Source organism: Elephantulus edwardii, unplaced genomic scaffold (genome assembly GCF_000299155.1).
Source record: "Elephantulus edwardii isolate Elephantulus edwardi_28Jun2011 unplaced genomic scaffold, EleEdw1.0 scaffold00214, whole genome shotgun sequence".
Classification (NCBI taxonomy): Eukaryota; Metazoa; Chordata; class Mammalia; order Macroscelidea; family Macroscelididae; genus Elephantulus; species Elephantulus edwardii.
Genome location: NW_006399964.1, coordinates 1,841,105 through 1,852,264, shown reverse-complemented (window position 1 = coordinate 1,852,264; position 11,160 = coordinate 1,841,105). Strand labels below are relative to the sequence as shown.

The window sequence follows — 11,160 nt, the reverse complement described above, 5'->3', positions numbered from 1 at the left end:
CGCTTGGGGGTCACAGACTTGGGGATCACAACCATGTTCCTCTGCATGGGGAACCGGATGAGGACCTGGGCCACAGTCTTGTTGTGCTTGGTTGCAATTGCTTTGATCCTGGGGTCCTCCAGCAGGGAGGGGTCCTCAGGCTTGGCCCAGGGCCGGTCAGGGGAGCCCAGCGGGCTGTAGGCGGTCACCACGATGCCCTTGGACTGGCAGCACTGGGTCAGCTTCTCCTGGGTGAGGTACGGGTGACACTCGATCTGGTTAACTGCCGGCTTGTACTTTAAGCCAGGCTTGTTTAAGATCCTCTCGATCTGCAGGTGGTTGAAGTTGGAGACGCCGATGGCCTTCACCAGGCCTTCGTCCACCAGCTCCTCCATGGCCGTCCAGGTGTCCACATAGTCAATGTCGCCGGGAATCACGCTGCCCGTCCCATCCAGAGGGAAAAATTCCTTCCCCGCCTTGAAGCCGGTCGGCCAGTGGATCAGGTAGAGGTCCAGGTAGTCCAGCTTCAGGTCGCTCAGCGTCTTCTTACAGGCCTCCTTCACCAGGTTCTTGTCATGGTAGGTGCACCAGAGCTTGCTGACGATGAAGAGCTCCTGGAGCTGGACGACGCCGGCCTTGAGCTTCTCCTGGAGGGCGGTGCCCACCTCGTGCTCGTTCTGGTACACATGGGCACAGTCGATGTGCCGGTATCCCGTGTCGATGACCACCTTCACAGCCTCCCCGACCTGGCCTGGAGGGGGGACTTCCACGTGCCCAGCCCCAAAATGGGCACCTTGGCGCCGGTGTTGAGCTCGAGGAAATTAGCCATGATGGAATGCAAGGATCACTCTCAAGACTCCAGAAGAAGTACAAAACTATTTTTATGTTCTTTTCAGATTATATCTTCATGGTGGAGTTGGTTAACTCACGGACTTCTATCCATATAGTTAAATATTTTCAGCCTGCCCTTACCCAGGCTTCATTTCAGAAGAGAACCAGTTTGTTCCTGGACTTTGCCTAATTCCCTTTTTGTGTCTTCCTGCGGCGACGTGGGACAGAATTATGATGACCAGAAGTGATCGAAATTCTTTTATTGAGAAAGACAAATAAAAGATTTCATCTTAAATGCAAAGCTAGCCTAATTACTGCTCATTACTGTTGACTTACCTGAGGGAAGACTTGAAAATTTAGTGTTCCCAATATCCTTTTAAGATGACTACCAATTTTAAGAAATGAAGTGCTGATGAATAATAATTGTCAAGTAAGAAATGTACTGGCTTCCTTGTGATTGTCTCAGAGTTATCTATGTAGCTAGCTACATGCGGGGAGCCGTCATGTTTGTATTTTTCTTTGTCATGAACTTCACAGCAGCTCAGTAGGATTTTAAATATTTATGTTTTATATTTCCTTGCACCTGCCCCATGAAAATACACACAGACAGTGCAGTGCAAACAAAGATGCATTTAGCAAAGAGATTGTGAAACCATTTTATTACTGTCTTGATCTTCATCGGAAATGATGCTGCTTTTTGAAATGCTGTTTAGGCATGCTATCTCGCAATCAGTAATTGGACAGATTATAATCATGAGCCTCTCTTCAACATGTGTTTGGCTATTGTCATAATAACTGGTGAATCATTGCGTTTTAATTTGAAGGAATGAAAACCAGACAGGCTCAGCAGAAGCATTCTTTGGCAAGGTAAAAATCTTTTAAAATGAGAATGAAAAATGATATTTATGTGTTAGCTTACCGTAACATAGAAGATTGCTTTGATAATAGAATATAAACTGAGAGTGACCATAAGGTCCTTCTGGAAGAGGCAGAACTATAATCAGTGAGAGAAAGAACCAGACAGTGTTCTGTACTCATTTTTTGCTATTTACTGTGTAGAAGCCTCTGACCCATTCTGGCCCTGTCTATGACAGCACAAAATGTTGTCCACACCCACTCCAACTTCGTGATTGCTGGTATGTTCGTAGCCATCCCCTCTCCTTCACGGACCATCAGTTTACTAAACATGCTGGCTTTTTTGGAGGCTCCATCCCTCTTGCGGGTGCAGCCAAAGTAAGTAAGCAAACGGCCTGGGCAACATTGTGTGAGGTGTTTTCCCTGGCTTATTTTTACAATAGGCCTTTCCTCCTAGTCTTAGCCTGGAAGCACCACTGAAACATGTCTGTTACTAGTGCCATTAGCGGCCTGTGACAATGCTAGTGATAGAGTGTCCAGCATCGATGACAGTGCTGAAGCCTGTATAATATGGCATATCAACAGACAGGAGATTGACTGCCTTTGTTTATAAAGTCAGTCAAACGACTCACAGTCAGTTGTAGACAGCTGAGAAAGCCAGTCCTGACTCCTCGTGACCCCACCTGTGTCAGCGTGGAGCCATACTCCACAAGGTTGTCACTGGCAGGACTTTGGAAGTGAATTGCCAGACCTTTATTCTGAGGTGCTTCTGTTGTTAGGTACTGTTGAGTCAGAGCTGACCCACAGCTGACCCTCCAGCAGGTTTTCAGAGGCAGTAAATCCCATCCTTCTCCTTCAGAGCAGCTAGTGGACTCCAGTTACATGCCTATTGAACGACACGTCTCCAAACTCAAAGTTAACATCCCTGCTTGTTAACAGTCTTCATTCCCCAGGGAATCCTTTTATTCCTAGATGGATTTGGGGGATTTTGCTTGTTTTACTTTTTACTGTGTTTTAAATGGAGCTTTATAGAGCAAGTTGGTTTTCCTTTCAACAGTTTATACTCATTTTATTTCACGGCACTGATCATGAACCAGCATTCTCCCTGCTTCTTCTCTGTTTCCCATTCTAAACGTCCTTTTTTTTTTTCTATCCCTTCATACCTTATGAGCTTTATCCCTGATCTAATCCTGCCCTTTGATTTTGTGTGATTGACTCTTTGAAGGTGTGCATGCCTCCTTGGTGTAACTGTTCACTTTATAAGCCTGTCTATTGCTTAGGAGCTACATGGTTCAAAACCACCAGCTGGTCCATGGGAGAAAGATGAGCAGTCTCCTTCCATGCAGTTTACTGCCTCTGAAAACCCACTGGAAGGTCAGCTATTAGTTGGTTCCAACTGGAAAATAAACAATTACATTTAGATGAAAGTTGAGCCAGTGGAAAGGTTAGTTCTGATTTTTAATGATAACTGACAACCATCACTTGGTGGCCTAGTGATTAAGATGTTGTGATGACAGCTCAAAGGCAGGCAGTTCTAATCTACTTGCCACTCCACAGGAGAAAGATGGGCAGTCTCCTCCCATGCAATTTACTGCCTATAAAAGCCCTCTGGAGAGTCAGCTATGATCGGTTCTAACCTAACAGCACACAACAACATCAGACCAGTAAGCCTGGCCTTTTGTTACGATTTTGAATTTGGTTGCACATTTTTTCCCCCACTCTACCCAGAATCCTGTATTCTGTTCCCTTTCAGAGTTCTTGGCACCATCTAGTTCTAGTCTTGGGCACAGGGAAATTGAGATTTTTCTGTTCCTTCAGGCTTTTGGGTGGTTTCGGATTCCTTGCTTTTATTCACTCCCCCCCCCCCACGTATAGGGATAGACCAAAACTGCACCTTAGATGGCCCCCCACAACTACTAGTCAACCCCCCAGTCACTACTCACCAATGAAGGATGTAAAGCACTGAGAAGCCCCAGGCCCCAAGACTCATTCCCATAGGCTGTTTTGTTATGACTAGGAAGTTTACATAGTTTTGTTCCTGTTTGCTCTATCATATGCATGGATATATTTACAGCACATTAAGTGACATATGTAGAAACAATGTATTCGTGTTAACAAGGTGCCATTGAGTTGAATTCGACTCATAGCAACCCTATGAACAACAGACCTGAACTCTGTCCTATGCAGTGCCATCTTTATCCTTTCTGACAAACTTGAGCAGTGGGCTGGAGTCACTTCGTCAATCCATTTGATTGAGGCTCTTTCTCTTTCCCTGGCCTTTCCAAGCATGCTGTCCCTTTCCAAAGAATAGCTTCTCCGAGCAATATGCCCAAAGTACATGAGATGCACATATTCATAGACAGTTTTAAAGATAAGATTTACTCAAAACCATTGTCTTTTAGAGAATTTTAAGATAACTCCAGAAATCCTAGACAGATTGTCAATATGTAATTGAAGGAGTAGAACCAAGGAGGGGAGCATCAGGGAAAATAGAATCTGACCTTTTAGTGGGCTGCTCTTCTGGGCTAATGTGGTCAGGGAAGGTGAGGACATGAGCTGGAAGCCGAGTTCTTCATTGCCCTTGTTCAGTAGCCTGTAGGGCAAAGCCCTTGAACTCACCTCCCTGCTTTGTCTGTGTTCTTCCTTGTGAGTGAGTGAGTGTCTTTCTCTTACCCTTTTACTCAGATTACACATGTACTATGTCAGGAGAAGAATAGACTGTAGAATTTTATTAGCTCGTATCCAGGGTGTGAGTGGGCACCTGGTCTCCAGCTATCTTAACTGGGCACACATGGTCTTAAAAATCATCAACAGCTGTGGGACAAATATGAGAGTGTTTTTTAATACTGTTAAAAAACCCACCATAACAAAAACACAAAACCAAACGGTGGTGGAGGGACTATGAAGGCACTATGAGAGATGGTGATGCAGAGATTGTGAACAGACTGTGGCAAGATGTAACCAGAGGAACCCTGTAGATAAAGGCCACAGTTAAAGGTTTTACTTGCTGGGTATTGAAGGAAAAGCTATCTTATAACTGCGCTGAGATAAAATTTGCTGAATGATTGGATAAATAAGATGCTTTTTGCGTTTGTGCTGATGAACTGAACTTAGACTTTAACTTGCAGATTTGTGCCTTGTTAATCTGACTTGGGATTGCTGGACTAAACCTGGACTTGCATTGAGTGCTATTCTTTGCCTCCCCACACCCCAGCCAATCTCTCTAAATAAACCCCACAACTGTGAGTAAATGTGAGGCAATGTTCAATGAACATCGACCTCTGTGATGAATAGAAAAGGTCTAGGTACATATGGAGTGGCATGGAGTTGTTTGTATGGTACTGTGGACATTAGTAATGGGGGAAGTTCCACTTTATGAGGGAAGTAGAAGTCAGACTTGGCCATCCCCACATTGGATGCTGCTGCTTTTGCAGCCTTCTTGTTGATTATCTGAGTTACTTCATTATTCCAAGCTCAGGTTTCCTCCTTGGCTAATGGAGATACTGATGTACACTGGTGGTGTAAGGACTGGGAAGCCAGGCCCTCACTTTGAGACTTAGTCATAAGTAACTGAGGAAACAAGTACAAAATCGCTTGTAATCTTTGTATGTATATGTCTTGTAGAATTAAAAGGGAGACTTAAAGACATAATAATCCCCATTGTTTGGATTCTCCTATATTTGTTTCTCTGCATCCATTCCCCATCGGCTTTCTGGTGGCAGGGAGTTAGGTGTAGATAGTCTGAGCACTACCTGTCCTACGTGGTGCTAACAGCTCCTTTTGTGAGTAGACAGCATGCTGGTAGAAGGGAGATGTTTGCGTGGAGAGGAATGTCTCTGGAAAGGTGTTGAAGGAGAATGTACTTTCTGAAGTCTGTGTCCAGATTCCCAGGGTGGTCCTGCCTGACTTTGCATGTCCTGTGCTTGGCACTTGTTTGTTGAATTGATAAATAAGAGAGAACAATTTTCTCTAAGTTAATTGAAGTTTTGCTTTTTAAATAACTATCCTTTGTGGAAATACTGACCAGATTGATAATTTCTTTTTGGAAATCCAGGGTTATTAAGCTGAAAACACTTCTGAAAGTTACTTTATCACTTAGCTCTTTAGTGTTTAGGAGAACAGTGAGAGTGAAAGTTGTGAGTTCAAGTTTTAAAAAAATTCTCTCAGTAGAAGTTCAGGTAGGACTGTGATATAGTTAATTTATAGAGACATTTTGGTTTTATAAGCTATGTATTACATAGTCCATGTTAAAAAAAAAAGCACAGAAAACCTCCAAGGAATACATAGAAAAAGTAGAGTGAAGGAAATAAGATTACCCATAATGACTAATATCTTGATAGATTTTCCTTTCCTATTTTATATTCATTTATGTATTAGTTTTTATTCCTCTTAACAGTGTGTGAATTATTCCTTTCATGAAAATGTTCTTGAAAAATATTTTAATGGTGCTCATTCATCACACAGCCCTATCATTACTTAATCATTCCTCTTCTATTGGACATTTATGCTATTTTAAAATATTTATGATTTTCATATGGTTGAAATAAATGTCTTTGGCTAGCATCTTATTATTTCTTTAACATAAGTTTCTCACTCAAGGTTAGTATGTTAAATTTAAAAGTTTTCACTTTTAAAAATGTTTTGATACATTTTGCCAGTATTTTCAGGGAAAGTTGCCTTCGTTTACAAGCCTGGCATGTCTTGGACTTGTTAGGCTGTGTTCATCTCCTTGCAGCCTCACTTCATTTTCGTTCACTAATTGCTCTTGAATCAGAACTGACTCACAGCTGACCCTCAGTCGGCTTTCAGAGGCTATAAATCACATGGTAGGAGATTACCTATCTTTTACTTTCTGAGCAGCTAGAGGATTTAAACTGCATGCCTTTGTGTTGGCAGTATAACTTCTTGTCCACTAGACCACCATAGTATACAGGACTTGGCTGGTTTATTCCTCTAGCCTGTACTGTAGATGTAATCTACATTAACTGGAACATTTGTTGTAACTAGACAAACAAGACTGTGACTGTCATTTGTTTGTGTGACTCTTTCTGGTACGGGGGGCACATTTTCCTTATGTTTATGCTGTCCATAGGGATTTGTGCATAGCCTAGTGGTAAGAAGCTGCACTGCAATCCCAAAAGCATGTGGTTGGAATCTACTAGCTGCTCTGCTGGAGAAGAATGGACAGTCTCATCCTAAGCAATTTAACTGTGTCTGAAAACTCACTGGAAGGTCAGCTGTGTGTTGGTTCCAGCTTGACAGCACAACAGAAATCACAGTTGCTCAGCAAACATCAAGAAGAGCAATTACATAACACCTTCATATTTTCTACCACTTAATAACAGATCTGTAAATATACTTTAGGCAAACATCAACTATCTTTAATGAAAAATGTCACTTAAAGTCCTTGAATGACATTCTGTGTTTTTGCATGAAGAATTCATTTCTTGGTAAGACATGTATTTAAAGTAAGAATTTTTATCACTTAACTTCCATTCATGTGACATCTTCCTTTCATATTTTCTACTTTTCCCTCCCTAGAGTAAATATTGGTGTTGTATATATATATTTAATTAACCCACATAGAAGAAGACCTTTGACAAGATGGTTTGATACAGTGATTGTAGCAGTGGGTTTAGTGTGGCAGAGGTTGTGAGGTTGGCACAGGATAGGACAGGGTCCAGACCTCTTGTTCATAGGATCACTATCAATGATACTTGACTCAGCAGCAACTAAGAACAACAATAACATATGTTTTCCTAGGGAGTTCTGGTGTCCTAGGGCCAAGGAGTTGTGCTGCCAACCCAAAGACATGCAGTTTGAATCCATCAGTTGCTGCATGGGAGAAGGATGTATAAACTCCTCCTGTGCAGTTTACAGCCTCGGAGAACCCGCTGGAGAGTCAGCTATAAATGAGTTTCATTTCTATGGCACTTGACAACAGCCACAACAAATAATGTTATTGTTATAGGGAACAAGTGACTTAGCTTGTAAGCAATGCTTATCTGAAAATATTGTGTATTGTGCTTTCAGTGAGAAGTACTGGGGGAAAATACTGTGGCTGGTTAGCAGGAATGTAGCCAAGACAAGACCTTTACTAGTGATGAGAGATATGCCTTAAACGTGTTTTTGAAAAATCGTTTGTTTTATAGCAGAACCTTGCGAATCTGCATTTAGAATGATAATTCATGCTAATGCCTTTCATCTCCCATGAGGTAGCCTGAATCAATTCTAAAATGACAGAATGAAAGGGGAGAGCAAATAAAGTCAATGAGCTGTCAAAGAATTTCTCTTCATCAAACACGTTTCTGTGCTGCTCTGACCTTGCCTTACTCTTCTTTCTCTGATTCTTGGACTGATTTAGTTCATGACTCTTTTTTCCCCTTAAAAGAAAAATTAATAAACCTATTTAGTCACTGTAACAGAAGGTATTTGAAAAGAATACCTTGGAGCAGGTTTTGGTCTTAAGGAAAATAGTGAAGAGGAAATAGAGCAGTGATGGCCGTTGCTAAGCAACAGCGTCCAGGCAGCTGTGGTGTGGACAGTGGTGCTGTCTGCCGGAAAGCCAGGCCTAGTGGGAGGCTGTGATGTGGACAGTGGTGCTGTCTGCTGGAAAGCCAACTGAGTGGGAGGCTTTGGTGGCAGCACGGTAACGTCCCTGCGATACCAGCCAGAGTGTCACATTCCCTTCTCCCTCCCAATTTTCTGTGATCAATATTTAAATAGTGAAGATCATCTAGCTTAATGTATCCACTGGGAGAGATTTAGCATGCTTAGGGGGAGTTTTAGAGAGTTGTGAACTGGTCCAAAGGACTAACTCTAAAATAATCAGAACTTGGGGCTTTTTTAGAAATACGATTAATTTTCTAATTCATGCATTTTATCTATTCATTCAAATGCTCTTATGTTCTGACAAATATCTAAGTCACGGCACTGCTTGTCAAGAACCTGCCATCTCTTATATTGCTGACAGGTATGACAGTAGGACATGAGAGGTGACATTGCAGTACATCAAATTCCCTCTTATGACTGTGGCTCTCGAGAGTAGGAAACAGACAGATCTCTTGGGAAGCTTCCTGGAAAAGTAAACTTCTTCACCTATCTGCTATTAGGAGTCCTGGTGGCATATTGTGTTACCTGCAGGGCTACTAAATGAATGATTGGCAGTTCAGATCTACCAGCTACTCCTAGAGGAGAAGGTGGATAGTCTCCTACCATGAAGTTTTGAAGTCAGAATCTGACACAGGGTCGCTGTGAGTTGGAACCCACTCAGTGGCAGTAAGTTTGGGGAGGTAGTTTATCTATGCATTTTAAATTAGCTCCCTAGGAGATTCTGATTCTGATGCTAGGAGGATGATTTTTGAGAAATTCTCCATCAAAATGGATTGGCACAGTGATGTGGCAGTGAGGTCCAGTGTATTAGAGATGGTGAGGATGGCACAGGCTAGGGCAGGATCCAGAGCTGTTGATCATAAGGTCTCTATGACAACAACAGCAAAGTGGATGAACTGTGAAGAGACCTCCAAGAATGAAATCTCAAACTGCCCTTCATAAGAACACACCAAAACAAAGAAACCAACACCTAAATCACCCGTTTTTTTAATATTTTACCCCAAACCCAATGACATATCTGTAGTCTGTCCATTGTGAATCTGGCTAATTGTTTAATAAAATCTTGAAGACCTAAAAAGTAGTTACTTAGATTAAAAAGTAATTGTGGCTTATGCATTTATAAAAGAAAATAATTCTTGCTTCTTTCTTCATTTATGTATGCCTCACAGTTTCAGTCTTAATTAGAGCACATTTACAATTTTGGCCTCCTGCCATGAAGTATTGTCAACTAAAACATGGTTCGTACTAGTTCATTACCCATTCATCTATCAGGTTAAATGACTTGGAGATGACTTGTACATTTAAAATTGTTCAGAAGTTATTAAGGTCTGTAATTTATCATCACTAACATCTCTGACCTTGTTCTAGCCTTCATCAAAGTAATGTTCATTGAAAGTATAAGATACTATATGAAGAAAATTAACTTTCACTGAAGGCATTACTGGTACGAGAGGGGAGGTTTAAAATGTTGGCAGTAATCAATAGTGCAACTTTATTTATGTACCTGATAATGGAGACATTTTTTGTTACATTCATATTTTCCCCAGTTGCTTCCATTTTACAATTATTTGCTTTCATTTCACTGCAAACTCAGCAGTGAAATAATACATTTTCTGAATCCCAGCCATTGTATAGGTTGACCTTTAGCCGAATCCAGTAGTAAAGATCAGAATGAATTATGCTTGAGTGCAAAGGGATTTTACTGTAGCTCTGCACTATCTCACATGCTGTTTAATGTTATTAATTCAGCTTGAATGATGAGCCAAAAATGACTTTAGTTGGTTTTGGCTAATGCATTCTTGGGTGTTAGGGACGTGCATGTAACACCTGAATGGTCCAGTATAAATAGCAATGCATTTTTATTCTGCTCACTAGAGGAAACACTGCATGACTGCCAGAAAGCAGCAGAAAACAATTTCTAAATGTAGGTTTTCCCCGGATGCAAATACACAGCTTCCATTAGCACTAATAGGGCCTGCGATTTTGCATCCAAGAGTTTAGTATTTAGAAGAGGAGGAGAAATATATGTATGAAGATTTATTACTGAACCCTTCAAATAAGTTGAAAAGCACAAATGACTTTGAGTACTGGGAATATGTAGTAATCCGTTTCAAAGGGACTGTTTACTTGCTGCAGTAGGTAAGATGTGGCAACCTTCAATCTGGATTGCATCTCAGCATTAAAAAAAAAAACCAAACAAAAAACCAAACCCACCCTCAAATCCTCACCTCTGCACCAATAGGCAACATCATGATAGATGGAGACAAGATTGAAACGGTCAATTATTTTATCTTACTTAAATCCACAATCAGTTCACTTGGTACCAGCAGTCAGAAGATCAGTAGACATATTGCACTGGGAAAGTCTGCATTCAGGGGCCTCTCCAAATTATTGAGGAACAGTGATGTCAGTTTAAAGGTTAAGGTGTGCCTGCCTGCCTGATGTCTTGCTTTTTATGACCACTTGCTATGCATCTCAGAACTATACAGTGAAAAAGGATGAGAGAAGAATTGATGCCTTTGAGGAGTGCTATTAGAGAAGAGTACTGAATATCCCATGGACTGCCAAAAGAACAAATAGGTATGTCTTGGGAAAGTGCAGCCAGAGTGCTACTTGGAGGTAAATGATGAGACTTTGTCTCACACACATTGGACATTTTTCTTGGAGAGGAGCATCATGTTTGGAAAGATGGAGGGATGGCAAAAGAGAGGAGGACCCCAAATGAGATCTACTGATAATCAAGTGTGTCTACGATTATAAGGTTGACACTGGATATGCAGCGTTCAAATCTGTTGTTTGTAGGGTCACTATGAGTCATACCCAATGCTTGATGTCTTTCTCCATGGAATAGCCTCTCTTATCAACATGTCCAAAATATGAAAA

General features: G+C 41.4%; 1 protein-coding gene and 1 pseudogene across 1 annotated transcript in view; one reads left to right on the top strand and one right to left on the bottom strand.

The window, feature by feature from the left end:
• Window positions 1–808, bottom strand: part of LOC102848076 — a 6,758-nt pseudogene extending 5,950 nt beyond the window's left edge.
• Window positions 1–11,160, top strand: part of SMYD3 (SET and MYND domain containing 3) — a 1,045,581-nt gene that overhangs the window by 384,490 nt on the left and 649,931 nt on the right. The window lies entirely within an intron of this gene.